The sequence below is a fragment of the Pongo pygmaeus genome, chromosome 3 (genome assembly GCF_028885625.2).
Source record: "Pongo pygmaeus isolate AG05252 chromosome 3, NHGRI_mPonPyg2-v2.0_pri, whole genome shotgun sequence".
NCBI lineage: Eukaryota > Metazoa > Chordata > Mammalia > Primates > Hominidae > Pongo > Pongo pygmaeus.
Window position 1 is genome coordinate 61,780,874 of NC_072376.2, and position 24,629 is coordinate 61,805,502.

A 24,629-nucleotide genomic window follows, 5' to 3' on the forward strand; every position below is an offset into this window, starting at 1 on the left:
AAATTCCAACATTTTCCTAAACATATAAAATATGTTACTAAAAATTTTTAAATACTTAAGTGCTTAGAAAAATAATTTATGATTAAAAAACTAATTATGTTTTACCTCGAAGTAAGATTTAAAAAAAAACTTAAACCGAAGGGAAAATGATGAACTTACATGGTGGAGGAAGAATGTAAGCAGAATATATTCCAAATAATAGCTAATAGTATCCAGTATGTAATATACCATAGGCACTCAAATATTAATTGCTAATGATTACCTGAAAATTTCAGGATAATTTTAGATTCAGTTATTCTAAAATAGTTTTACTTAGTCATTAAATTTTTCAGTGGAAAGGGAAGAAAGGTATGTTTAATATGTCTTGAGATAAAATAGATTATTCTTTCCATTTTTCTTGTAAATGAACAAGCATGTAAATTAAAAAAACTTCATTTTCTAATATAGTTTACAAATGTTGTATCTTCTAATAAATGTGCAAACCATATTAAGCAGCTATATTATTCTAAGTACTTAGCACCTAATATTAAGAGAGAAACAATGAGATAAAGTTTGTTTAACATATATTCTTTTAAAATAACCTACATGAACTCAATCTTACTAGCAGGTGGGTGCCTAGGAGGTCATAATAATAGTAATACTCAAATTTTCCTAAGATATTGCCCCATTGGCAGAGTGTAACCCTTCAGTCACCTAACAATGCCTGCCTTAGTTGTTTTTGATAGTTGCTAAGAAAAACCTGTCCTAATGGAGTCAATTACCATTTCTTCTACTTGGGTACCTAAATTGACAATGGCCTCTCCCTCATATCCTTTGTGCCAGTAATGTCTCGGGGAGTATTCACTCCATGGTTACCGTAAAGCCTCAAAATGACAAATGGACCTAACAGTTTACAGCAAAAGAGAACTATACTATGTCCCATAAGACATTGAGAAGAATGATCACTCTTTTACAGTGGATGCAAATTGGAAGGCTAAGGCAATAGTCCCATTGTCGTTTGGACCACAATGGAGCCAAGAAGGTGAAGAGAAGTGAGTGGGTACTAATATCTGTGTCCTTGAGTCTTACAAAGTTCTTTGTAAAAAGAGCACCCAGAGATAAAATTCATTGATTTTATTTTAGAAACAGGGACTAGATCACCACTGTCCCCTCTTCTTAAAATTTGAACTTATTTTTGGCATGGTAATTGAGAACATTGAAAAATTATTATTAATCTAGCTAAGCTAATTATGCTATATTCATATGGCTAAGCCATGGATTTTTAATGAGTACTATAAGTAAGATTACTATAAATTCCTTCTTAAGAATGAGGTGCCTAAGGCTCAAAAATTAAGGAGGCAGGATGCTCAGGATTCTGCAAGTACATGGGTGTCACCTGGGTGAGAATGTCTCCTTAAATTTAGAACCCTTGCGCCAGGTTTGCTTCACGCTAGTCCTGACACTAAGTGTCATAATGGAATATATATTCAACAAAGAGCTTATTGTAAACCAGGCTGAGACAGCAACTAATAAAAATAAAAGGATATTTGCAATCATTATTTTAAGTGAACTACACATCAACACTTTTCTAAGGCAAAGAAGGAAATAGAGTCATTTTCCAGATAACTTCATTTATATAGATGGTAAACCCGGAAAATGGAGGTTCCAAGCCTCTGATCTAATACAATTTATTTCTAGACATAAATATTTGGTTTATATATTTATTTCTTGTGAAATTTAAAGTCAGGAAATGTTTAAATTAAGCAAAGGGAGTCTAGTCATTATAAGTGAGAGACACAGGCTTGTGCCAGTGGTTGGACATTCGCATGCTTTCAAGGGCCAAGCAGTCCTATAAATCAGCCCTGCAGGCTAGAGAGGGATTATAGAGAACTGCAGAAGTCATGCCTAGCCTAATGACACTGAACTTCAAAGTTTGAATACTGTGCTGGAAAACAAAATAGTTCTAGTGATCTCAGATTTTGCTTTCCATGTCTACTCTTTCAAAACCTGCCTATAAGATATATTATTAAATGTTTGTATGTTTTCTTAATTCAGCCTCTCCTCCTCCACCTACACACATCAACCACAAAACAGCAATAAAAGCAAAAACAATAAAAACTCAGCCTTGCACCAGAGAACCTGAAATGATCCTAATTTGTGGCTTTTCTCCTGAAAGATGGAAGATAGGAAGGTGTTATTGACAACTTAATGTGGTTTTTTCTTTTTCTTTTTTTTTTTCTTTTTATTATTATTATTATTATACTTTAGGCTCTATGGTACATGTGCGCAACGTGCAGGTAAGTTACATATGTATACATGTGCCATGCTGGTGCGCTGCACCCACCAACTCGTCATCTAGCATTAGGTATATCTCCCAATGCTATCCTTCCCCCCTCCCCCCACCCCACAACAGTCCCCAGAGTGTGATGTTCCCCTTCCTGTGTCCATGTGTTCTCATTGTTCAATTCCCACCTATGAGTGAGAATATGCAGTGTTTGGTTTTTTGTTCTTGCGATAGTTTACTGAGAATGATGATTTCCAATTTCATCCATGTCCCTACAAAGGACGTGAACTCATCATTTTTTATGGCTGCATAGTATTCCATGGTGTATATGTGCCACATTTTCTTAATCCAGTCTGTCATTGTTGGACATTTGGGTTGGTTCCAAGTCTTTGCTATTGTGAATAATGCGGCAATAAACATACGTGTGCATGTGTCTTTATAGCAGCATGATTTATAGTCCTTTGGGTATATACCCAGTAATGGGATGGCTGGGTCGAATGGAATTTCTAGATCTAGATCCCTGAGGAATCCCCACACTGACTTCCACAAGGGTTGAACTAGTTTACAGTCCCACCAACAGTGTAAAAGTGTTCCTATTTCTCCACATCCTCTCCAGCACCTGTTGTTTCCTGACTTTTTAATGATTGCCATTCTAACTGGTGTGAGATGGTATCTCATTGTGGTTTTGATTTGCATTTCTCTGATGGCCAGTGATGGTGAGCATTTTTTCATGTGTTTTTTGGCTGCATAAATGTCTTCTTTTGAGAAGTGTCTGTTCATGTCCTTCGCCCACTTTTTGATGGGGTTGTTTGTTTTTTTCTTGTAAATTTGTTGGAGTTCATTGTAGATTCTGGATATTAGCCCTTTGTCAGATGAGTAGGTTGTGAAAATTTTCTCCCATTTTGTAGGTTGCCTGTTCACTCTGATGGTAGTTTCCTTTGCTGTGCAGAAGCTCTTTAGTTTAATGAGATCCCATTTGTCAATTTTGGCTTTTGTTGCCATTGCTTTTGGTGTTTTAGACATGAAGTCCTTGCCCATGCCTATGTCCTGAATGGTAATGCCTAGGTTTTCTTCTAGGGTTTTTATGGTTTTAGGTCTAACATTTAAGTCTTTAATCCATCTTGAATTGATTTTTGTATAAGGTGTAAGGAAGGGATCCAGTTTCAGCTTTCTACATATGGCTAGCCAGTTTTCCCAGCACCATTTATTAAATAGGGAATCCTTTCCCCATTTCTTGTTTTTGTCAGGTTTGTCAAAGATCAGATAGTTGTAGATATGTGGCATTATTTCTGACGGCTCTGTTCTGTTCCATTGATCTATATCTCTGTTTTGGTACCAGTACCATGCTGTTTTGGTTACTGTAGCCAGTCACCCAGAAGGGCCTTGAAGGAATGAGAAAAATCTGTAGTTACGTGGGTGTGAGGACAGGTAAAGTCCAGAGGCAGGCCCTAATGGGGTGCCACCAGAGTGTCATTAAGGACTAGAACAGCAAGAGGATAAGGCCAATGGCTAACTGAAAGGAATTGTTTGGAAAAACAGAAAGGAAGACCAAGGAAGAAACATTTATTTGGTTCCTTAAATAGTCTTTATTCTTTTTTCTAGAACTGGTTCAATGCATGCAGCCTTACTGTCAAGAATTTGTTTTCTTATTTCTGCAGTAACTATTTTTTCGTCAGAATAATTTGTCTGAAACAATACTAGCATGTCGCCACACCTAACATAATTTTTGTAACTAATTAATTCCATTGCTTACTGGAGCACAGTCAGCCTTGATGTAGTCATAACATTGTCTACAGGAATTCCGGGCATGGATATTGTAGATATTTCTGTTTTTAAATGAATTGGTGATTAAAACATAAAAATAACCACACATTTTTTTTTGTGCAAAACAAAACCTTTAATTGCTTTGTGTCAAAATCCATCACAAGAAACAAGATGGCAGTGAGCACCAATAAAATGATTATTTCTGCCATGGGCCCTTTTACTCAGTGGAAGAAGTGTGTTTCAGGGAGGATGCATTGAAAAGGCTTAATGCAATCATTTGAACATTTTGAAAGGGTTACTCAGAAATCAAACCACAATATCTTTCATTCCACCACCACTACCCTACATGCAGCATTTGGTAGCTTTAAATTCCTAATCTTCAGAGATCATCAAAGATTGGATCCCATAAACTTCCTTCAGTAGCTCTTCTGAGCATTAATGCTCAGGCTGTGACTACATGTAGCTAAATCCAATAGAAAACTCATATTTATTCAGGAAATAAACCACTGTACATAGCCATGAATGCCAGTATCTCATTTTAAAATGTTCACTCTTAAAGTACTTGCATCTTGATATCAAAATTGTTATCTTATGAGAATGACTAGCGTTGTTCCTATATGAGAACAAGTACTGACTATCCTGTCACTTACTATGACTCAACCGTCCCATTGAAAACTTCATTCCTCATTGGTTCCCTGGAGGCCAGAATTTCAAATAGCCTTTATAACATTTACTAAGAAGTGAGAATTTCAGCACATTCTGCATCATGCAATAGAACTTCATTTGAACCATTCTTCAATGTAAATATCATGTGCTATTTTTTTCTCAAAGTATTTTCTGATTCCAGTTTTTCCCAAATTTCAGTAATTTATTCATCCTTTTTTCAAAAATATCTTTCCAAATTTGTAATTTATAAGGAATTCAGCTTAATTTATTGCATGTTAGTGCTGAAATTGAGGCACTCATGTGTGTGTGCATGTTTATCAGAGATGTGACTGCCTACTTTAAGTGCTTAAATTTATTTGACCTCAATATGCCCAGCTGGTAAAATAACTAGAATGAAAGATGAGAGATATTTGTGGATTTTTAATTTCATTTCTTAGAGTTAATAAATATGTGACTTTGTTTTTGTTTTGTTGAATTGCTTATGTTTTTGGTTTCACTAGCAGAATTAGAGTTACTTTCTTACACACTTTTATATTTACAGGAAGTTAAAATTAAACTACATTAATTATTTTAATTTATTCATTAAGCTGAAATTCACTGCACATTTTTTCCTTTTGTTTTGCATTTTGTAAATCACATGAATGTTTTAATTTTTTATCTGGTCAATTTTAATTTCCCTTGTGTTTTCTTCTACAGCTTTGAAGTTTAGAATGTCATGTTCTTGCATATGTTGGATAAACATTAATGTGTTTCATCTATTTTTATGTTAATTAATAATTTGAAATTTATTTTGGAATATGGCATAATGTAAAGGTATAAATATATTTCTTCATAAATTGCTAATTAATAATTTCAACATTATTTACTGAATTATTCATCTCTTTTCCTTTAATTTCAAAAACTTCCTGTTATGCTTTAAATGTATCACCCATAAAGGATGTGTTGGAAACTGAATCCTCAATACAGCAGTATTGGGAGGTGGGACCTAAAGAGAGCTGACTTGGTTTATGAGCGGTCTGCCCTCCTGAATGGATTCATGTGGATTCATGCTGTTATCCAGGGAGTGTTTTTCTTACTGCAGGAGTGGGTTTGTTGGAGCAAGTGTGCCCTCACCTCCACACACATACGTGTGATATTTTCCTCTCTTGCTTTCTGCCATGAGATGACACAGCAAGAAGGCCCTCACAAGATGCCACCCTCTTGATCTTGGACTTCCTATTCTCCAGAATCGTGAGAAATAAATTTATGTTTATAAGTTACTCAGTCTGAGATTCTGCTGTAGCAGTTCAAAATGGACTAAGATAATTCTCTCATAAATATTAAATATATGTAACAAGGTTACATACAGCTTTCCCTGTGTTTTTGCCATGATTAGATGCCTGTTAGCTTTATGTTCCCTGCAACACACTGTACCTAGTTCCCTGTTCATCAGTGGTGCTGGTGATCACCCCATTTGTTGTTTCAGTTACTCACCCACCTTTAGTAAAATAGGATAGTTTCAAGAAGAAAATAATTTTTAAATTGAAAAATCTGTTACTATTATGTGCTGAGTGATCTAATAAATGTGATTACAGCAGATAGCCAGAAAGACCAAATTCATTCTCTTGCCACTTACCTAGTGCAGAGCATTGAACTAGTATCAAGTTCATGAGCAGGAAGAAGAAGAAAGGCCAATTGGTTTGGGAGATTATTACAGGGGCATATTTCTAAGAAGAAAATAATCAGAAAAAAGCTACCAGAGGAAACACATTTATGTGGGTACTTTAAGTATGAGAAGGTGTTGGCAAATTGAATAAGGGTATGTAGTGAAAATTAAACAACAAAAAATGCATGAAATAAGAAAATGCACATTAAAAAATGCTTATATAATAGCCCTCATTGAAAAAAATATAGTGCTGTCAAGTTACTGGAATGTGTGAGGAAAATATATGATATCCCTCACTGGAAAATAATAAATAGCTATGAACTTACCAGAATGTGTGAGGAATTCCTCACAGATAGAAAATAAATGTGATCAGAACAACAGAGAACAAGCAAAAAAGGAAACCAATCATAGGTCTAAAAATGCACAGAACACTGCTAGGGAGGTGGGAGTAGTTGCAGCAGCAATTGGAGGGAGACTGAGGACAATTGTCAGGATTACAGACTCAAGAGTAGCTGGGCAGATTGGCCTCACTCCCTATGCTGGACAGCTGGTGGAAACAGTGTTTGTTACTAGGCACAAGCAATGTCTGGAAATAGAAACAGAACAATGTTTTAAATAGCTACTGACTTCCAGGATCCACAGCATCCACAGCATCTGTGGACAGGTGAACAGCAATCCTCCAATAAAATAATGAGCAGTAAATTAAGGATCAAGAGGAAATTAAGGACACCTGGCACCATGAAATAATTCACCATACTCAACACAAGGCAAAATTAGTAAAAACAAAGTTATTACAGGAAAAAAAGGAAAACATTGGAAACTAAAATATAATGAATTACCAATTTCCTCAGAGGAAATTGGATGCATGATGGTGGAGTGAAAGAGGGTAAAGATAATAGAAAATAAAAATACTTTGAAAGGAAAAGAAATTTAAAATTTGATTATTAGACTGAAGTAGAGAAAGAGGGAAATCAGTAAGCAGAAAAAGAAGCCAAATGATTCCCCCAGAATTAAAAGCAAAAGGAGAATGGAAACTATGACAAAAAAAATATTCGGAAGCAATGAGGATAGAAAAAAAAATCAAAAGCCTTTTAAATAGGCATTGCAGAAATCAGAGAGACATGAAAGAAAGCAAAAATCAAATAAAATGCAGAAATAATTATCAGAGCTTAAAACAAGAAAAACCTCTTTTGAAGAAAGATGAATAAAAACAAGCTCATATCTGGTGTTATCTCAACGAAATTTCAAAAGGCCAAGAGCAAATAGAAAAGTCTGAAAGGAAGACGTGATAGGACAAAAATTATTACTTGTTTTTTTTTGTTTGTTTGTTTTCACCTTTCATTTCCACCTCATCATTAAGGATTTTGGCTTTGACTACTGTGGTAGGCAGAATAATGACCCTCCAAAGATGTCTGCCTCCTGACCCCCAATACTGTGAATCAGTTTCTTCATAAGGCAAAAGATACTTTGTAGGTGTCATTTAATGTAGAATCTTGAGGTAGGAATACTATGCTCAATAATCCAGGTGAGCCCAATATAATCACAAGGATCCTCACAAGGGAAAGGGAGAGGCAGAGAAGGGCATATGATAACAGAAGCAGAGGTTGGATATATGATTGCTGGCTTTTAATATGGAAGATGGTCATGAGCCAAAGAAGTTGACTAGCCTCCTGAAGCTGGAGAAGACAAGGAACCAATACTTTCCTAGAGCCTCCAAAGGATTGCAGCCCTGCTAATTTATTTGTTTTAGCCCAGTTAGACTTCTGTCCTCCAGAACTGTAAAACAATAAATGCATGTTGTTTAAGCCACTAGGTTTAGGGAAACTTTTTATAGCAACGATAGGATATTAACACAAAATCTCAATGTCTACCTTTCCTCTGTTCTCACAGAGCTTGCTTTCTGCCTTTGAAGATTATCTGTTGGGCTTCCATGATAAACAGTCAAGAAAAGTGGAGGGAGAGTAAGAAAAAGCTTGTGGGATGCACCAAGCAAGGAATTTGGGGAAAACTGGTGACAGCGTGTGTGAAAAGTTGCAAAAACAAGATGCAAGAGGAATGGAACAGAGTGAAAAAAGATGTAAGAGCATCAGGATTTTTTGAAGGGGTTTATCTTGTTTGGGATTCACTGAGCTTCCAGAATCTGTGAATTTATATGTTTCACCAATAGTGAGATGTTTTCAGCTATTATTTCTTTAAAATATTCCCCTAACACCACACTCTTTCTCCTCCCTTTCTGAAATTCCAATGTCATGGATGTGAGACACTTTGTTATTGTTGCACAGTCTCTGAAGATGTGTGTTATCTGTTTGTTTTCAGTTGTTTTTCACTCTAATTCAAATTGGGTAATGTCTATTGATCTGTCTTCAAATTCACTGATAATTTGCTCTATTATTTCCAGTCTTCTATTGTACTGAATATTTTTCCTTATTGTGCTTTTCTGTTATATAATTTCCATACTTCTTATATAGTTTGTTTTCTTACTGATGCTTCCAATTGTTTTACTGATTTCAAGAGTGTTTGTGTTTGCTTATTGTGGCACCTGTATCTGCCTTAAAACCTTTGGTCAGATAATTCCAACATCTGTGTCATCTTATTGTTGGCATCTCTTGGTTTTCCTTGTTAGTTATTTCTTGTATTTCACATATCCAGTCATTTTTAATTATATCCTGATCATTTTGAATATAATTGGAAGTTGACTCAGTTAAGTAGATCACATATTCCAATCCCCATTTTGTGGTTCCAATGCCATGTCAATTTTCAAAGACTTGCAGGTCTGTTTGAATCTATCCCATGAATGTAATAATTCTTTAGTTCAATTCTCAACATCTTTGATATGATGAATAGGATCAGAGTCACACACGTGCAGCTGTGAGCAAATGTACAAATTCATAAACATCATTAGGCATGACTCACTATTGCTAGTTCCTTCCTTTCCACTATCTCCATGGCCCTTTCTCATTCTTCAGGGTCTTGCCATAAGCCAGGAAGCTGGGGGTTTAATTACTGTACTCTGCTACACATGCTACATCTACACCTGTGCCTGGAGTCAAGTAAGGAAGAAGAGAAAGAAATAAAATAAAATGGTTTGCCTCATCCTCTTGGGGCTCTGAATGGAGAGGCAGGTTCCCATCTCTCGCTCTCTATTTTAGCTCCAAAGGCTGTCATTGCCACTGCCACTTCCTTGCCACTGCTACCTCCTTGAACACAGAATTGCTTGGGTGTGGAGGGGCTTGGGAGTTGATTATACACTCTCTCCAAGCATTAAGAGTATCTTGTCTAGCTCCTCAAGCCAGAACTGGAGGATTTTCCTGGAGCAGTTTTGCACCAGTATGATCACTGATGTGTGATCACTTAAGGGTGTTTGGTACTTCATTTCAGCCCAGGGATACCAGAGGAAATAAAAATGGTAAACTCACCATGGTTTGAGGCATACTTTGAATTCCTGTCATCTCCTCAATCCTCCTTATTCATCCTCTGATGGTTGCTTCATGCATTCTGTCCAGGGTTTATAGTTATATTCTATAAGGTTATAGCTTGCATTCTATCCAGGGTTTATAGATATAGTGGAAGAGAAAGGTATGTTGTGCTTACTTCATCTGGAAGAACTCTAATTGTAATTTTTTTGTTTGTTTGTTTGTTTTTGGGATGGAGTCTCGCTCTGTCGCCCAGGCTGGAGTGCAGTGGCGCAACCTCCACCTCCCAGGTTCACACCATTCTCCTGCCTCAGCCTCCCAAGTAGCTGGGACTACAGGCGCCCGCCACCCTGCCCGGCTAATTTTTTTTGTATTTTTAGTAGAGGCAGGGTTTCACTGTGTTAGCCAGGATGGTCTCTATCTCCTGACCTCCTGATCCACCCGCCTTGGCCTCCCAAAGTGCTGGGATTACAGGTGTGAGCCACCAATTGTCATGTTTAATGCTATGTGTAGCTTTGTTGAAACTCAATATCTCTTGGGACTGAAATAGGCAAGTCACACCTTCAATAGGATTGTTATCTGTGGGGGCAAGACTGTTCCATGCTTTTTACCCAAAGATGTATCCTCGACTAAATTATCTCTGTAGAGGTAAGCCAAAAGCCCAGTTTTACCAATACTGCTAGGCAATTGGAACAATAGTGAAAATGATCAGGCCTTAATTTAATCTTCAAGCATAATGATATGGGAGTGATACCAGAAATCTAAAGATATAGCAAGGAAGTCACAGTTGTCAATTATCTCTCTTTTCTGTTGTGGGCATGCTGTCAGATAACACAACCTAGGGAGCAGTATGTGTTTATTAAATTGAAAATGACTGTCAAAAATAGGTTTCAGAAATAGAATTTTATCAGTTTCTTAAGAAGCTAGATTGCTTTTTGGATGATTATATAAGGATAATTAAAGAACAATCATACAATTTCAAAGGCTCTGCCTGTCTAAGAATGCATGCTTTGGAGATATGGTCATAACTGAAGGATTTACATTGCTCAGGCTTTGGAAATGCTGGACTAGACTATATCCTACAAGACCCTTATAGATTCTTTTTTATTTTTTTAATTTTAATTACTTTATTTTTTTTTTTCAAATAGAGACTAAGTCTCACTGTGTTGCCTAGGCTGGTCTGAAACTCCTGGTCTCAAGTGATCCTCTACCCTCAACCTCCCAGTGCTAAGATTACAGGCATGAGTCACTGTAACCAGCCAAGACCTTTGTAGATTCTGTAAGAAAATATAGCACAGGATCCCAAGAGATGGACTCATCTGCAATTCCAACATCCCATGAGAATGGATAAATTGGAGATTGAGAAATCCTAGGAGTCAGAAATATAAGGGAGGGGTGTGCGTGCACGCACACACGCGTGTGTGTGTGAATCTATACAAGAAATTGGAATGGTAGTTTCTCTTTTTTTTTAACTTTTAAGTTCAGGAGTACAAATGCAGGTACACTACATAGGTAAATTTGTGTCATGGGAGGTTGTTGTACAGATTATTTCATCACTCACATATTAGGCCTAGTACCCATTAGTTATTTTTTCTGATCCTCTCACTCCTCCACCCTCCGCCCTCTGAAAGGTTTCAGTAAGTGTTGTTCCCCTCTGTGTGTTCACGGGTTCTCATCATTTAACTCCCACTTATAAGTGAGAATATGTGGTATTTGCTTTTCTGTTCCTGTGTTAGCTTGCTAAGGATAATGGCCTCCAGCTCCATCCACGTGGGGACATGCAAAAAACATGATCTCATTCTTTTTTACAGCTGCATAGTAATCCATGGTATATATGTACCATACTTTCTTTATCCAGTCTATCATAGATGGGCATTTAGATTGATTCCATATCTTTGTTATTGTGAATAGGACTGCAATGAACATACATGTGCATGTGTATTTATAATAGAATGATTTATATTCCTTTGGCTATATACCCAATAATAGGATTGCTGGTCGAATGGTTCAGCTATTGCGGAGCAGATAATGTGGCAGTTCCTCAAAGACCTAAAGAGGAATTGCCACATTGTCTTTATTGCCACATTGTCTCCCACTGTCTTTAGGTCTTTAGGTCTTTGAGGAATTGCCACACTGTCTCCCACTGCCTTTAGGTCTTTGGGGAATTGCCACACTGTCTTCCACGATGGATGAACTAATATACACTCCCAACAACAGTGTATAATTGTTCCTTTTTCTCCACAATCTCACCAGCATCTATTATTTTTTGATATTTTAGTAATAGCCCTTCTGTCTGGTGTGAAACAATATCCCATTGTGGTTTTTATTTGCATTTCTGTAATGATCAATGATATTGAGCTTTTATTCATATGCTTATTTTTCACGTGTATGTCTTCTTTCAAAAAGTGTCTGCTCATGTCCTTAGCCCACTTTTCTAATGGGGTCTTTGGTTTTTTCTTGTAAATTTGTTTAAGTTCTTTATAGATGCTGGATATTAGACCTTTGTGAGATACATGGTTTGCAAAAATTTTCTCCCCTTCTGTGGGTTACCTGTTTACTCTGTTGATAGTTTCTTTAGCTATGCAGAAGCTCTTTAGTTTAATTAGAACCCATTTGTCAATTTTTGCTTTTGTTGCAATTGCTTTCACATCTTTGTCATGAAATCTTTGTGCATGCCTATGTCCTGAATGGTATTGTTTAGGTTGTCTTCCAGAGTTTTTATAATTTTGGGTTTTAAATTTAAGTCTTTAACCCATCTTGAGTTAATTTTTGTGTATGGTATAAGGAAGGGGTTCAATTGTAATCTTCTGCATATGGTTAGCCAGTTATTCCAGCACCATCTATTGAACAGAGAATCCTTTCCCATTGTTTGTTTTGGTCGAGTTTTTTGAAGATCAGATTGTTGTAGGTGTGTGGTCTTATTTCTGTATTTTCTATTCTGTTTTATTGGTCTATGTGTCTGTTTTTGTTCCAGCACCATGCTGTTTTGGTTACTGTAGCCCTGTAGTATAGTTTACAGTCAGGTAGCATGATGCCTCCAGCATTCTTCTTTTTGCTTAAGATTGCCTTGGCTCTTTGGGCTCCTTTTGGGTTCATATGTGTTATAAAATAGCCTTCTCTGGTTCTGAGAATATCAGTAGTAGCTTAATAGGAATAGTATTGAATCTATAAATTGCTTTGGGTGGTATGGCCATTTTAACAATATTGAAACTTCCTATCCATGAGCATGGAATGTTTTCTTTAATTTGTCTGTGTCATTTCTGATTTCTTTGAGCAGTGGTTTGTAGTTCTTGTAGATATCTGTCAGCTCCCAAGTTAGTTGTATTCACAGGTATTTTATTCTTTTTGTGACTGGGAAAGGCAAAAACTGGCAAGGGGACTGGGAAAGAAAAACTTGAAATTTTAGTCTTTTATAACGGACTCTTTTCAATAAAAATGTATTTTTCATTGTAAAATAAAACATAAAGAGAAAACCATTTGGAAATAGATATTTGATTGAAAATATTTGTATATTACTAGGATTTGTTGATGGTTATTCTTTTTCATCTTATTCCATGCATTTACTGTCACAAAAATATTTATTCTGGAATTATTTTTGGTAAAATGTTTGTTTTCTTGTTATCCCCAAAATAAAATAAAATTGCATCCTATATACATTACTCTGAAAACTACTTTTATCACTTAGCTCTGTCTCAATAATATACCTTCATATTGATAGACATAGGTACAATTTATTCAGGGGGTAATTCTAACATTTCTTAAATTATTTTATACTTAATGAATGTTAGAATTATTCCCTGTTTCTAAGGAGATTTTTTATTAGTATTCATCTTTGACTTGTCACATGAAAACTATAAATTTTTTTAAGAACTATACTCAAAATACTTTAAAATGTTAAAATATTTGAATAACAGCATTTAAATATCTTTAATATATCACCTGCACTATAATTAGTTTCTCACTTTTCTTATATTTTCAGATCTTTACTTCATATAATATCAACCATATTATCGCTCTCTATTTAGGTATATTCTGAAAATACAATATTGGTAATGGATTATGGAACAAGAAAAGCACAGCTTTTTGAAATGGGTTTTCTCACAAATTGTCAAATTAGTAATAGCTGTTTTTGCAATTTAAATTCTTTGTTTTCATATATTTTGGTGAGAAACATATAAATATACATAATTTTGAAGATATTAGTAACCCATGTTATTGTGATCAGATAAAGCTACCTAGTTTTCAAGTTAACCTAGCTGGGCCTAATTGTTGCTACCAACTTTGTGATTTACTACAATAAGCTAGGCTTCATCCAAAGTAATGCTGAACCACTGATCATCAAACTGAATATTTATCCCCAATTTAGTTAATTTGTTCAGCAATCTTGAGAATTTCTGCTGTAAAAAGAAGTTTTATAATATATATATTATATCTTTACAACTTAACAATTTATAGTAGTAAAAAACTTACTCAAAAATTACTTAAAACACTTATCTTCTTATTTCTGAAATTTAAAAAAGTTAACTCACAGGATTATTATCAAAATAAGATATTATTAAAGAACTATTATAAAGTGATATATCTTAAGATGCCTGATTCTAAGATAAATAATACTTTTTTCTAAATTTGAAATTGATAAGCCATAGCATATATGGTTTTTAACTGAATAATCTCCATTTATTGCAAAATGGAAAAAATTGGAAAATTATGTGTATGATCAAATACACAATAGACTTATGTGAAGAAACAAAAAGTTATTTCAAGTATCCAGATACAATGCAATAATGAATATTTTACAGATTTTAGGCTTTAATTTTCAAAAGAATTTAAAATTTGGAACTTTTTATTGCATTTGGCAAATGCAACAAAATATTCAAAGAAATTTAATAGTAAATATGTAAACAAATTTATATTGAACCTCTAGCCAACTTACATCATTGAATAGACTTATTTTTGGAATAAGTCTTCAAATTGTCATTGAAAATAAAGTTTAATGTTTATCCCATAAATCTTTTTCTGCTTAGTTTGCAATAGAATTTAAAATCTTCTCTAAAATTACAGTTTATCATCATTCTATAGCTTATATAAAACAAGTTACAACTTCTTTATTGTGACCATAAGTAAGTGAAAATAAAAGAAACTGAAATGCATCTAAAAAGAAATACAGATTATAACATAACAATATATATTGCTAATGTTGTAGTTCAATTTAATTTAAGGATCATGCATTTATATAAATAGAAAACTAGAGATGATAATAAGGTATTTTTCCATAGAAAATCTTTTCATAGCAATACACAATGCAAAATAGAAGGTGACTCTAATGGTGGCATACTATGTAATTCTCATTTAATTGAAACCATTCAAATAAGGATGGCCCTGAAAAGGAACTTTTGAAGATATTGGTTAATGAACATGTTAGTTAGTGAACCCAGTTCACTTCAAGACTGCATAATCTGTAACTGTCTTGGTGAAAAAGAATAAGGTCAGTCTTTGCAATTATGATTCTTATTCTCCCATTCCCTGTTGTGATGTGACTAAATCTCTATCATACTTTACTTGAAAATATCTTTAGGTAATTACAACAACAACAACACACTCAAATATTTAATATTTTGCATCAGCATGTTAGTGGTTCCCAAGACCACTCCCAGTTATGTTGATTCACTAGGAAGACTCACAAGAATTAGCATACAGTTGTACCCTTAGCTATGATTTGTAAGCTTTATTGACATATAATTGATAGACATTTGATGAGTATAGACATATGCATACATTGTGTTGTGCCATCACCGTGATCAAGGTACCAAATATATTTATCACTTCCCCAAATTTTCTTGTGTTCTTTTGTGTTCGTGTGTGTCTGTTAAGAACACTTATGATAAGATCTGTCTTTTGAATATGTATTACAGTGCACAATACTGTGTGTTAATCGTAAGTCCCATGTTGCACAACAGGTCTCTGGAACTCATGCAGGTCACTGTCGTTGGAAATGGAGTTTCCTCAAAAAATTAAAAATGGAACTACCATGTGACTCAGCAATCCTATTTCTAAGTATACATTCAAAAGAATTAAAATCAGGATTTCAAAGAGATATCTGCATTCCCATTTTCTTTGCAGTATTATTCACCATAGCTAAAATATAGAAACAACCTAAAATCCCATTGACTCCTAAATGAATAAAGAAAATCTGATACATACATACAATGGAATTTTGCTCAGTCTCAGCAAAGAAAGAAATCTTACCATTTACCACAACGTGGTCAAACCTTGAAGACATTATATTAAGTGAAATAAGCCAGACACAGCTATGATGTATTACAGCAAAAAGAATGAAAGAATATCAACAAAAGAAAATGGAACATGGGGTGAAGTTTGGAGGAAACGAAGTGCAAGGTGCCAAGAGTCATTTCCTAGTACATAGATGTGACTAATTTTTCCAGCAATGAGTTGTGACAACTTGTGTGAAATGTCATCTACCAAGGAAGCACACTAGAAATTCAGTGCCCAGGGAGTTTCTTCAGGGATGGGTTTGTGGGGATACCTCTCTCTATCATATATTAAGTTTCTAGCTTCCAAGTAGGAAAGCAGGTGTTCAATATAAATTATATTGTATGCACAAGCTGTTTAGGAACATTGAGACACTCTTTATTCTTATTTAAAAATGCACAGAACTTTGACACATGTGGAAACACTCTTGAAATCCATGTTTTTAAATGCCAACCAAGAGGCAGCAATGCAAGCAAGCCTTTCTAAGGATATTTTCAGGGTTGCTGTGTTAACTCTTTTCTGTGTAATATGATATAGTAATTAAATTTAATGGGGATTATGTTGGGAATATAATAAGTCAACATTTTCTGTCTTACCATTTTTAAAATAATAGGATAATCTTACCAAACACTAGGCAAAACCAGAATAAAAATGAAGTTATATTTGGGAATCAATAGAGACAAATAAGGTAATATCATGAATATAGGGTCACATTAGAAAAAAAGGCTTTTACATTTTAGTATAATAATTATGTTATGTCACAAACTATTTTAAATGTATTTTAAATATATCAAAAAGACTGCACAGTTTGAGAAATGCTAATATAAACAGTGACATTAAATACTCTATGCATTCTATTTTTACAAAATTATTTAATAGAAGTACAAATGTGAGAAAAAAGTATGACATTTCTCATGTGTCAGTTTTTGTATTTATTAAAATCCATTTATAATTTAAAAACGAACTGAGCAACTAAGGGAGGGTAACTGTAAGTCATTATCCATCTGGATATAGCTCACATACTTACCATCAGGTCATTTTTGGCCTAAATTTACTTTCTGTTGACTCTGCCACTTCTCAGTGAAGGTGTTTGTTCATTGTTTCTTTGGTCTGATTTGATTATGAGGTGTATGTGGTTGATGGTATTATTTGCAGACTCTGAAGATAAGTAGAAGGATGCTTTCCTGTGGAGAGTGATTCAACTTGATGTGCCCAGAGCCTAAATAACTTCAGATATGGACCCCAACTATCCCCTGCCAACTCTTCATTTTGTATGTGAGTGCCAGTTTCAAGGTCTCCCTTACTAATGTGGGAAAAAACCCCATGGCCCCAGAGCAATACTGACTGTATTTCTGTCCACATAACTGACTTCTGTTTGCTTTCAGTGCTCACCACTTAGGTTCAAGCTCATGCTTTTAATCTCTCTCTCTCTCTCTCTCTCTTTTGATTTGTAGTGTTTTCTATTATATCCTACAGTCTAGAAATGAAGTATAATTTGTGTTTTATGCAGGTTTTGGGTAGCAGGAATGCCCCCAGGGAATTTAACCTACTCTGTTGATGGAAACAGTACTCCACAGCACTTTGATGCTTAATATTCAGTGAATGGTGGCTAATACTGTATCATGGAATTATAATACAAAGAAAATTATTGTGGAAAAATAACATCCATTTACCACCTTCTCATTCCATAAACATTAATGGTGTTTACTGAGTGCCAAGCACGATACTCAGTACTGAGGCTTCAGAGGGGAAGAAGTAATAGTCCCTACCCTTAAGGACCAATGCATAGTGAAGGTACAGACCAACTTGTAAGTGAATAAATTATAGTACAATGTTATATATACGAAATTAGGTGAAAACAGGATACACGAGTCCAACATGACGTTATGTTTTCATCAAATTCTCATATCGTATTCTAACAGCATCCTGAAAACTATCCTCCCCAAATTCTTGCAGTTGTCCAAGGCCATTTAAATATTAATCTGTCCAGATAGAAGTGGGCCACTCCAAGGTTAAAGCTGTGAAATCTGCTGTGCCATCCTCCAGTTTCTCTCTTCCTCTGCAGTGGCAATATGGAAGTCTCTTGTGGGGTCACAAGCTCAAAATAGCGTGGGTGTCATATTGTGGAGCAGTGCCCTGGGCCATAACCATGATTTACTATGGGGTTTCTGAAAGTAGGCAAACCACTGAGATGTTACATTTGTTTATTAAATATAGCATAACATGGACTATGCTACCAATAAAATATGGAGGGAGCACAGAAAATGGAATTGACTTTGTTTGGTAGGGGCCAGGAAGGTTTTCTGGAAGAGTATTGTCCACAGGTTGACATAGAGAAGACCAGGTGCAGACATTAAGGTGTGAAGATAATTAGAATATTGGGGAAACTATGAACAATTGTAGAGACAATTACTGTAGATGAAAGAAAAGAATATTAAGAAGAAGCTGATCCTAGTAGAGAATATTCTATAACAATGTCTAAGAGTTTGGGGCTGTAAGTAATAGAAATGGACTCTAGCTAATTTAAGTTTTTTTAAAAAATCAACTGGATAAGTGCTTAGGTGGAAAACAGGATCTACAGAACCAAGCTTGGAGAACTGATGTAACCAAAAGATTTTGGTGCAGGAACCACTTCCAAGGTTGCCCAGCATAGGCAGTCTGACACCTCTCCCCCTACTTGGCAGCTTCCCCAAACACCCCTATTCTTCACCCTAGATTTTGAGGCTCCTGACACTAGAGTGATGCTTTGAGATAAATTGCATATTCTTTGTAAATTTACTAAATATTTGCCCAGTGCTTCAATCCTTTTCTAAAAGTGTTGTCTGAGCTTAAGTAACGTGCCCCTATTTGCTGCCAGGATACAGCGTTTCCCATAGGAGAAGGCAGGGTTTGGACATAGGGTAGACAAAACAATAACAACAACAACAACAAAACAAACAAACCGTCCTCTAATAAGCTGTGCAAGATTTGATCCCATCTTATGTCATTTCTCTCCTTTCTCTCTGTATGACAAATACTGCAACATTCTTTTATTTCTTCAAACAAGGCCAACTCAAATCTACACACACTTCACTTACTGTTCCCTTTTCATGAAATTCTTTTCCTTCCTTTATATTACCTTTTTAGTGACTCAGCTGTCACCTTGATAGGTCAATCTTTCTTATAAATCCTGTATAATTTCACCTAAACTCCCTAGACAATCTATATATGATTGATTTATCAATTTATGGCCCTTGTTAATATTTAAAGTGATATGCATTTTGTTTGGTTATAGGATCATTATTTTTGCGCCAGGAAACCCTGAGAAAGCAAATGTTTCTTTTTGAGTACGAGTATCCCAAAACCTTGGGCACCATGTGGCCCATATTCTGTGCTCTGTATATACCCATTGGATTAAAGATTGGGAAGTAGCAACTCTACTTAACATGAAAAGCTTCCTGATTATTTGATAGAAATAATTTTCATGCAAGTCTAAAAAGCAGATCCAAAACTGTAGTTTGAGGAATGTTTACGGTAATAAGAAAAACTAACATGAAATCACAAAAAGTAATGACTATTATTTTTTCTCCCTTGGAAAAATAATTGCTGATTATCAAGCAGATGTACCTCACTTCATGAAGCAAATCTAGTTTAAATTACTTTTTTTTCTGCTGATTTCAAGGCTTTTTCCTCAAAGGTGCCAATTTTTATTATTTTAATGTCAATTTCCAAGCCTCAGTGAAATTCCTTATCTTAAAGTAGCACACTAGATTCCTATGTAACTAAAAAAAGTTTGACCTAATAGAATAATTCTAACTCCTATTTTTTTCATGTCCAAATCAGGCAAATTTCTTTGAGAATTAAAATTTTATTATTTAATGATTTTTAGCCTGTGTTGCAATTTCCTGTCCCTTTTACACTGTTCCATAATTTATGAAGGATTTTATTCTCCTTAAGAGAATCATCATTTCTACCTCACTGGAAGTCATCTTACCATTGAAAGGTGAATCTTAACATTGAAATAGGAAGCAATTGTTTCTTTTCTGGTGGTGTAAAATCAATGGCATGTTTTCAATTAATTATGCATTCAACTTGAATAAAAGCCACAGAATAATTGAATTACTTTGAAATAGAGATGAATTAAAGAGTGATTCAGTGAATTTGTTCTTTGTGTATGAAAAAAATGCATAATGTTTAAATAGCATGGAAAAAATTGCCAGTATGTCAGGTCTCCGCTAGTACAGATGGCTACATGTAAACTGGTCATAGTTCCAGCATAGTAGCCAATGTCTTCTGGTAAAAAAAATAATAAAAACCACATTATTTTTCAATATATGTTGAGTTATTAATAGAATTTCTAAAAGCCAATAATAAAGTAATGGTTTTAGAAATATAATCTTGTTACCTATATATGAGTTATTTTATCATACAAATGTACACCCTTAATTCTACCTAAAATAAATTTCTTAATTAGAAATACAGTAATATAGAAGGCTCAAATAAAAGGAAAGACATCCCTTATCCATAGATTGGAACATTTAATATTACTAAGGTGTGAAAGCAACTTAAAGTACAAGTAAAATGCAATCCCTACCAAAGTTTAAACAACTCTTTTTTTTGGATAATATTAAGAGCAAATTCTCAAATTCATGTGATATTGTAAGTGAGTCCAAATAGCCAAAATGACATAGAAAACAACAAAGGTGAAGGGCTCACAGTTTTTTATTTCAAAACTACTATAAATCTATAGTAATTAAAACAGTGTGGTGTGGGCATAAAGATAAACATAGAGACTAATGGAATAGAACTGAGAATCCAGAACTAAAACCAAACATCTTTGTTTAATTGATTTTCAAAAAAAGAGCCAAGACCATTCAAGAGGAAAAAATTGTCTCTTCAACAAATGGTGCAGGGACAAGTGTATTTCTGCAAGCAAAAGAATAAGTTGAAATGCTTTTAGTTCATACCATGTACAAAAAATAACTTAAAATAGATCAAAGGCCTAAATATAAGAGTGGGAACCATGAAACTATTCATGGGGATAAAGAATAAAACATGGGGATAAATCTTCATGAATATCTATTTGGCAATAAAATCTGAGCTGTGACACCAAAAGCATGAACAACAAGAAAAAAATTTGACTTTATCAAAATTAACTTTAAAAATTTTGTTTCATGAGCAACAAAAGAAAAAACTGACTTTATCAAAATTAACAAGTTTTGTTTTTCCACTCCAGAACATGGAAAATAATCTTAATGAGTCACAAGAAACATAGGATTGAAGCAAATAATATCACAGAAGAAGGTAAGATAACCAGAAACACAAGAAACGTAGATACATTCCAGATTTGGATTATTAATATTGTATATGTAGTGGGATGGTATCTTACCATGAAGGTTCTGAAGCCAGCATGTTGGTGAACTTGACATATAGTCAAATTTACCTTCTAAAATCTTCTCTTTGTTTTCCTGAAAATACAATATACATGATGTACATGGCTGTGTAGCTGAAAATACATTTTTTACAACAGTAGTATTCCATGCAGCAAAGTGAGGTGCTCACAATAGGAGAGGTGTGTGGTTATAAGGGCCTGGAGAAGGGACTCTCAATCTTTAGTGGGCATCAGAATCTCCTGGAAAGCTGGTTGGGCCCAGCCACTCTGATTCAGTAGGTTGGAGGTATAACCTGAGATCTTACATTTCTAACAGGGTCCTAGGCAATACTAATGCTGTTGGTCCAGGGACCATACTTTCAGAACACTGACCTACATACTAGCATGTTGAAACACCCTGAAGATCTGCACTTGGTGTGGCGATTCAGTTACTGCTTGCTTACCTAGTCTCCTGTCCCCCCGTTCCATCTCCTGGAAAACACCCATATTTTCCTTAATGAATTTCACATTTTCTCTATTTAGAGCCCTGAGATTTTGGTGGTATTAATGCTCCTCCAAATTCTGAGGTTTAGTAGAGGTTAGCATAAGCCCATCAGTGCCATCTCTTCCTCCTCCTATAGCGACTGAAAGGGAGAAGTACAGTGGGAAGCCTGCAATTAACCAGCAAACGCTATTCTGCATGACAGTAATTGTCTTAGATTTGTCCACTCGCAAAGAAAATCAGGAATTTAATTCGGTGACTGATTGGTGAGAAACGATCTCCCCTTTGTATATAAATAAGGGAACACATAGTTGTGCTTGCTCCTGGATATAATTTAGAAATAATGAGGGAAGACAAAGCCAACAGAGGAATATCCGCGCTGGAAGAATCACCAAGAACCAGAGATAGGGTCCAGGCAAATGCTAGCAATATCGTTTCATGAACTAACAAATTCCTTTGATACCATAGGTTATTTTTAATTTTAAAATATATTAAAACACTGGCGTCCCAGCCCCTAAACTAAACATCATCTTAGTGTTTTGCAACATTTGCTGTAGAATATTTGAAAGACACAAATATAGAAGATAAATTGATGCCTTCTTCCTAATCTGATTAAAAAATTTTTATTAAATTTTTTTATTAATTTTTTTTGCCAGTACATAGTAGGTGTATAATAATTCCATTTGTTTCTTTCCAGATGTAACCACTATTTTAATAAATTAATTTATTTATTTTGAGACACAGTCTTGCTCTGTCGCCCAGGCTGGAGTGCAGTGGTGTGATCTTGGCTCAGCGCAACCTCCATCCGCCTCATGTGTTCAAGCTATTCTGCCTCAGCCTCCTGAGTAGCTGGGACTACAGGTGCACGCTACCACACCCGACTATTTTTTGTATTTTTAGTATAGATGGGGTTTTACCATGTTGGCCAGGCTGGTCTCAAAGCCCTGACCTCAAGTGATACGCCCCCCTCGGCCCCCCGAAGTGCTGGGATTACAGGCAAGAGCCACTGCTCCCAGCCCATAACCACTATCTTGAATGTGCAGTTTTGTATCTGCATATATATTTTTCAAAAATAATCTCATCACATATTTATGAATTGATAAATCATATATTGTTTTGGTAGGTGTTATATCTTGAAAAGAAGGCAACATACTGTATATTTCTTTGCAGTCATCTATTTGATTGACATGTGTGGCTCTAGTTTATTCACCAAATGCTAAAGGATTATACTGTATAAAATCCTCTATTTTATTAATTCACTTGTTGTTGGGCATCGAGTTTGTTTGCAAACACTTATTAGTAACAAGCAATTCTGCAGTGAGAATTCCAAGTACACATCTCTTGTGTGTACTTGGTAACATTTTCTAACCAGTGTGCCATGATTTGGTTACAGCCTTGAGTATTATTCACTCAACCCTATGGTTAGTATTTAACAGTATTGATTTACTCCTGTGGTTAGCAGCCTCATTCATTTATACACAATGCCATTTTGAATGCATGTCATCATATGACAAGTGTTTAAAACGGCAGATCTAGAATACATATCTAGATGTAGTTTTGGGGAATTTTCAAACGTGTTCCCCCTTCCTGGAGCTGGCTGCAATGTTGCATCTGAAGCACTACACCTAACTTACTTCTGGAGATCAGCTTCTACCAGAACTGATGGCTCCAGGAGCATACTGCTTTGGCTAGAATCAAGGACTTATTGAATCTGCTGCCGGAACTTTCTGTTCCAGAGCTATGTGATGCCTGATAATCATTCACTGGCAGTATAGATACCTCTACCATTGTTCAATTTTTCTACACTTAATAGTGAATTCAGGTCACACAGGAGTGCATTTAATTGCAGAAGCAGAATTAGATATGAAACCCTATATATGTTTTTAGCTTTCCAGTCTCTGTAGCAAAAGACAACACACAGGAGATAATTTGAGTAAGACAATTTACCATATTCACCATCATTTTGGATTGTATATTTTCAAATTTATATAAATGGAAACAATTTTTATTCCTTTTACTGAAACATGATTTCATCCAATATTCATTGGGTCCTATTCATATCTAAGATATAATGAAAATATAATCAATCTATAGTTTCCTATCTATTTTAATCTTTGATGAAAATTTAGGGTTTTTTCTAATTTTTTTCATTGTTGTGAACATATTTTAATATGGTTTGTTTGTTTATATAAAAATTTCTTTAGGATAAGTGATTAGAAGTAAAATATCTTGGTAGAAAATTCTACATCTTCAACTTTCCTAGATTTTGGCAAATTGTTCTCCAGCGAGTCATGCAGATTTCCAGTAGTGTATCTGAGGTTTCCTTCATCCTTGCCATTGCTAACATTTGATATTGGTTTTAATTTTGAAATTAAAATTAGTATGAAAGTGTATCTTCCTGCACTAACATTTACTCCCCGATTAAAACTGAGGCATTAGCATACTTCCATAGGTTTACTAACCATTTGTGTATGTTTCTGTGGATAGCTTGTTCATGTCTTTTGAAAATTCTTTCTATTTCACTGTTTATTTCTTATTGATATAGGTTTTAAATATAATTTTCTATCTCAGGTATATGAAGAAATTCTACTTTTTCACATTTTGAAATTTTCATTTAAAAAATATTGACTTTAGCCAATCAGGATATACTTTTCAGATGATAGGAAATAGGGATTATATTAAAAAGTTTCTGTCTAAAAATTCACTATTCTGAACATAACGCTAATTTGTATATATAATACTAACATATACATATA

The 24,629-nt window shown here is 34.9% G+C and overlaps 1 long non-coding RNA gene across 28 annotated transcripts in view; it reads left to right on the top strand.

Moving 5' to 3' along the window:
- Nucleotides 1–24,629, top strand: part of LOC129034775 (uncharacterized) — a 136,780-nt gene that overhangs the window by 42,314 nt on the left and 69,837 nt on the right. For 12 of the 28 annotated variants that reach the window (XR_010126302.1, XR_010126293.1, XR_010126307.1 and 9 more), the window contains 4 exons: nucleotides 5,775–5,923; nucleotides 8,229–8,415; nucleotides 17,177–17,296; nucleotides 21,237–21,304. This is a non-coding gene — a long non-coding RNA (uncharacterized LOC129034775). Of the gene's footprint in view, nucleotides 1–955; nucleotides 1,032–5,774; nucleotides 5,924–8,228; nucleotides 8,416–17,176; nucleotides 17,297–21,236; nucleotides 21,305–24,629 lie in introns of all 28 variants that reach the window. The other 16 variants (XR_010126298.1, XR_010126290.1, XR_010126297.1 and 13 more) reach the window with 7 other exon arrangements.